This window comes from Galeopterus variegatus, unplaced genomic scaffold (genome assembly GCF_000696425.1).
Source record: "Galeopterus variegatus unplaced genomic scaffold, G_variegatus-3.0.2 Scaffold1554, whole genome shotgun sequence".
Classification (NCBI taxonomy): domain Eukaryota; kingdom Metazoa; phylum Chordata; class Mammalia; order Dermoptera; family Cynocephalidae; genus Galeopterus; species Galeopterus variegatus.
The window spans coordinates 353,157-359,196 of NW_007727665.1; positions in this window are offsets into that span (position 1 = coordinate 353,157).

The window sequence follows — 6,040 nt, forward strand, 5'->3', positions numbered from 1 at the left end:
CAACCCCCTACCTAGGTGACCTTTTTGTTTTTATTTTTTCTCAAAGAAGAAGTACTGTCCTTTTGATGGCAGGTTCACCTGAAGAATAAATTTTGAGTTTGTAACAGCATTCAGGACTGTTCTTTCGAATTTCAAAATGAAAGGACCTTTTTTCTTTTCACAAATAATGTGGGTGTGCATGCAGAGACGAATGCGTGTAGCTACAGTGGCCCCAGGACTCCTCTAGGGACATGGGCAGTGGGCAGCGCAGGGCAGAGGGCTCATTGCCGGGCCAAGGAGCGGATGCTTGCTGGTGAAGAGCAGGAAAAGCAGATGAAGGCAGGTGAGAGCTGGGGACTCCATGGGGGTGTGGGGGGCAGCTGTTGCAGAAGGGACTGGAGAGTACAGACCCGCGGATGAAGAAGAAGAAAAAGACAAGCTGGCAAGAAGTCAAGTCCAAAGGTAGAAGCAAGAAGAGGAGGTGCTGAAAGCAGTGAAACGTCTTTCAATAAAACTGCCCCTTTCCAGATGGCACCGGGGAGGACACGGCACTGTTTGCTAGGAGGCTGTATCCCACTTGCATTAAACAGTGAAGAGCAACCAGAAGCTTCGTCAGCAGTTCCTACGACGCTTCGTCTGCATGCTGCACACTAAATGCAGAACTTAGAACCCAGAGCCTGAGCGCTGTGACACACCCACAGTGACACTGAGGGCAGACTCTGTGTGGAGCCATCCTGCCCTCCTACTTACTGCACCTTCTCTGAGCCAGGTCTGCTTTGGAACCACCAGAGCTGGCAGGCAGCAACTCCCACAGGTAGATGGCTGGATAGTGACCCTTCCTCTCCCCTTTCCTTGGAATAACAGAATCTGGGATGGCTTCCTTCTGTTTCTCACTTAAAAACCACAACAAAGCCAACATATACTGGCTCACAAAAACATTTTTTTCCAGAGACCAGCCAACTGATTTTTGGCAAAGGTGCTAAGAATATACAGTGGAGAAAGGACAGCCTCTTCAATAAACAGTGCTGGGAAAACTGGAATCCACATGCAGAAGATTGAAATTAGAGCCCTATCTCTCACCCTACACAAAAATCAACTCAAAATGGATTAAAGGCCTAAATTTAACATCCCAAACTATGAGACTACTAGAAGAGAACATAGGGAAAAAGCTACCTGAAATGGGAGTGGGCAGTGCTTTTTTGAAGAAGACCACAAAGGCACAGGCAGCTAAAGCAAAAATACACAAATAGGACTACACCAAGCTGAAAAGCTTCTGCACAGCAAGGACCCCATCAACAAAGTGAAGAAACAACATACAGAATGGGAGAAAGTGTTTGCAAACTACACAGCAGACAAGGGGCTAATATCCAGAATATATAAGGAGCTCAAACAACACAACAGCAAAAAACCAAATGACCCAATTAAAAAATGAGCAAAGGACCTGAACTGACATTTCACAAGAGAATACATGCAGATGGCCAACAAGCACATGAAAAAAATGCTCAACTTTACTAATCATCAGAGAAATGCAAATTAAAACCACAATGAGATAACATCTCACCCCAGTCAGAGTGGCTCTTAGCAACAAGACATGGAAACACTCTTCAAAATAGTCAAGAGATGGAATCAACCTAAATGCCCATTAACGGATAAGTGGATTAAAAAAAAAAAGTGGTATATATACAAAATGGAATACTATTCAGCTATAAAAAGGAATGATATCCTATCATTTGCAGCAACATGGATGGTTCTGGAAACCATCACGGTAAGTGAAATAAATCAGGCACAGAAAGACAAATACCACATGATATCACTCATACATGGAATAAAAAATAAAGTGGTTCTCATAGAAAAGAGTAGAATAATGGTTACCAGAAGTTGGGGTGCAGGGGGAGAGAAGGGGGTGGATTAATGGGTACAAAAATATGCTATCTACCCAAGTGAATCATTATGCAGTACGTGCAGGTATTGAAACAACACACTGTACCCCACCAAAATAAATGTAAATAAAATTTTTAAAAAAGAAATAGAAATGAGGGAAATGTCTGATTCACAGAAGTGCCAAAAGCTATAAAATATTTAGGAATAAATTTAATAATAATAAATGTAATTGTAAACTTATGAAACTTATTGCAGGATATAAACCTGTAATAAGACCTGAACATGTTCTTTCACTCATAAAAAATATCAATTCTTCTCAATTAAAAATAAAAACCAGTATATTCCAACTTACTATAAATCCATTGGGATCAAAACAGCATGGAACTGGTACTAAGATAGACAATCAGAGGTAGGTTTGAGCATATCTGTAAATATCAATGACGTCACTGCCTACCAATCTGGCAAGAATCAGAGTTGGGCCCCTCCCATCATTTACAGTAGAAATGACACGTGATGAGATGCAGGGGTGCACAGAGAGCAAGGAGGATCAGCGAGAGGCACCCGGCCAGAGCATGGTAGGGAGGCAGGGGAGGTGACACTTGAGCAGGGCTTAGAGCCAGCAGTGTGGCCAGGCAAAGAGAGAAAGAGAGGGAGGGAGGTTACAACAAGCATGTCAGCCAGAGAACTGCGCATCATACACACAGGACAGTGAGACATAACTACAAACCCCTGTCCCATTGGTGGAGAACCAGAGGTTGAGGTAGACAGGCTGGGGTGGTCTCTGCTGAGGGGCTCTGGGTGGAAGGGCCCTGGAAACGGCTGGCAGGAGAGGAGAGAGGTACAATGCTTTGCCATCCTGGACCTAGTTTACAGTTACATCTCAGGCTAGGTAGGGCACATCATAGGCAGACCTGATAGCCAGACCTGAGTTGCAAAATATTGAGGAATAACAATTCCCTGCATGGAGGCTGAGCCTGGAAAGCAGAGGGCAGGCTCCCCAGAGTAATTTATTGGGGAATCCATTGAGGCACACTCAGGTCTGTCTGCCTCCAAACTCAAGTTCTTTCCTTTTCTGTGCAAAAGGAATTGTTCTGAGATGGCAGAAGGTAGTGCAGAATGGAGTGACTGGGGAGAAGGGAAGGAGGATCTCTGTAGGATTTGAGGGTCAGGGAGGGTGGCCCCAGGAGGGAGAAATGACACATGCTGAGATGAAGGGGTGCACAGAGAGCAAAGGAGCTCAGATAGAAGCACGTGGCCAGGGTGCCATGGGGAGGCAGAGGAGGTGCCACTTCTTATCCCCCAAGAAATTACTTTGTGGGTCTTTATACCCTCCTTTCCATCCCCTGTGAAGCTGGAAAGGAACCTTCCTCAGGGATGACCCGGAGTGCCCACCCAGTAAGCAGGCACCCATGTGTAGGGCTGAGAGCTCCCTGACTCAAGCTCATTAACAGCAAGCTCCGGTTAACAGCCCACCATCTCTTTGCTCCCTGACTCACTCCCTCCTGGCCCGCCTACCTTCCAGCCCCATGCTGGTCACTGCATCCTGAGCACTCGAACATGAGCATGTCAAGCCCTTCCCCAGCTCAGGGTCTTGGCACATCCTGTTTCATCTGCCTGAGTGTGTTCCCTTTCCTCTCTTGTCCTTCAGGTCTTATCTCAGCTGCCACCTCCTCAAGAGGCCTCCCTGTCTGCCTCTCTAAGGCAGGTCACTCCCGATCCTCTCTTCTGAAGTGGCATGTTCTTTTCCTTCCTAGCCTGTATCCTAATTTGCAATTATATATGTATTTTGACAGTTTATGTATTTAATATGTGACTTTCTTACTAGATTGGAAGCTCCAAGAGCAAGGACCATGTCCGTTTGCCCACTTCTATGCACCAACAGCCCAGGGACCAGTATAAAAAATATGCCTCAATAAATATCTGAGTGGACTGATTATTGAATGTTATTTCTTAGTATCCCTCACCACTCAATGTCAAGAGCTTAGTAAGTGTCTGGCTGGTGTGAGAAGTGCAAACCACCCCTTAAAACCTCTCAGCGTATTAGCAGACACCATTCTCCCCACATTCCAGCTGGAGAAAGACAAGCCAGAGAATCTGCAAACTTGCCCAAAGCTCGAGAAAAGAGGAGCCAAAGTTGGAATGGAGACTCCCAGCTTCTTCACTGCTCGTCTGGGCACCTCCTGACAGTTCTGAGCCCCAAGCAGGGGTGGAGCTCGTGGCTGTTGGCTGCTGTGGGCTTCAGTCATGCTGACACTGAAGTCAGAGCACCCCCTGGGAACAGAGGGCACATTGAGTGCTCTCTGTCATGCAGGTCCTGGCTTTGCCTGTCCAAATGTCAGCTTGTTTCCTGTTCTCAGTGGGCCACATCCCAGCGGAAGCTGCTTCTCTCACCAATAACAGGTATGAGCCTGAGGCAGTTGGCTGCAGTGGACGCCACAACTAAGAGGGGAGGGTCGGGCCTAGGCAGTGAGCAAGGGCCAAGACTGGAAGAATGGCCCGGCCAGACCCTAAGCCTCTCCCCCACCTGCCTTCTTCAAATGCCCGACCTCCCATCGTGGACTCCTCTCCTCTCCTCCCTTCCATCTCTCTTTGTCACCCTTTCTCTCTCTCCCTCTTGTTTTCCCTCCTTTATTTCTACATGTAATTACTGATGCATAATAATGTTCATTGCAGCATTTAAAAAAAAAACATAAACCTAAAACTGGTAGTATAAGTATTACCAATTGGAGCCTGGAATTCCGTACCCCATTAAAAAACAAAACAAAGATTTCCTCAATATATTGTTAAAGGAAAAAAGCAAGGCAAGCTCATTGCACATGGCAGCTTGAACACAGGTATGTATCTCCACTCTCTCCTGAAACCCCCGGAAATGGCACTTGGAGGAATGAAATGGTACAAACCCACTAGGACAAAGCAAATAGAAGAGGGGGCTAAAACATATGAGAGATGTCAGCAAATGTTTGGAAGATGAAAATGGAATGAACAAGTGGAACTGGCTTAGCAGACCTGAGAAAGCTGGAACCCCAGACTGCAGGTGGGGATCCCACAGGCAGCAAGGGGACTCACGCCAAAGAACAGATCGGCAGGAAGTTGCCAAGTTGGCTGAAGTCGAGAACCGTGAAGGTGGGTGACCTGTTAGACTCCCGGATCTTCTTCATCCCCATAAAATATAGGGATGGGCAACGGTGACTGTAGACTTGGCCCAGCAGAGGGTAGAGTGGGAGTCAGGGGAGGTGGGAAGAGGACGTTAGACAGAATGGCTGGAGCCCTCTTCCATTGTCCGAAATTGGGGCCCTCAGATAAGAAGCCACCCAAGCCCGCAGAGCTTCTGATGGCTTTTGATGACTCACCATTGCATTTGGAAGAAAAGACAGATCACCAGATGTTTGAGGAAAGAGTCCCCACATGAAAGACCAAAACAAACAGAAAGAAGGAACTTGGAGAAATCAGAGTGGGCGGCAGTGAGGGATTCTGACTTTCTACCCTCAGACAATTATATTCTGCCCATTCACAATGAGCATGCATTACTTTTGTTCTTAAAAAATACTTTATATTAATCGATGGGCATAAGATTTCAATTGAGCAAGATGAAAAAGCTCTAGAGATCTGCTGTACAACACTGTACCAACAGTCAACAATATTGTATTTTACACTTAAAAATTTATGTAGAGAGTAGATCTCATGTTAAGTGTTCTTAACACAACAAATAATTTTTAAAAAATATACCTATTTATTGCACACCTTCTAGGTAACAGGTGCTTGCCTGGCACTGGAAACCCTGGGATGAGCTCAAATCCCTGTCCCTGTGGAGCTTACAGCTGCAGGGTTAAGCACTGCTTTTCTCTGGGGTCATTTGTTAAAATGCAAATCCCCTGAGGGGGCAATCTCAGAGTCACTCACACTGCAGCCTCTTTTTCCTGAGATAGAGAAATTTTGGTCCAAGCACCATGGGCTCTGAGGTTTTTCCTATCTTCCCCTACATTTGTTGAAACAGAGACTCCCCATCACTCAAGGTTTTAAACATTCAAGGGCAGGGAACTTTAGCTTGGGGCCTTGGACCAGGGCCTGCTGGTGCCCCTGAGATGGACTGCGCCAGGCCTCTGGGGAGCCAAGGAGGGAGGGCTGGTCTGAAAAAGACCCTGGTGGGAGCATCTTGGCCCTGGGTTTCCTCAACTCCCAT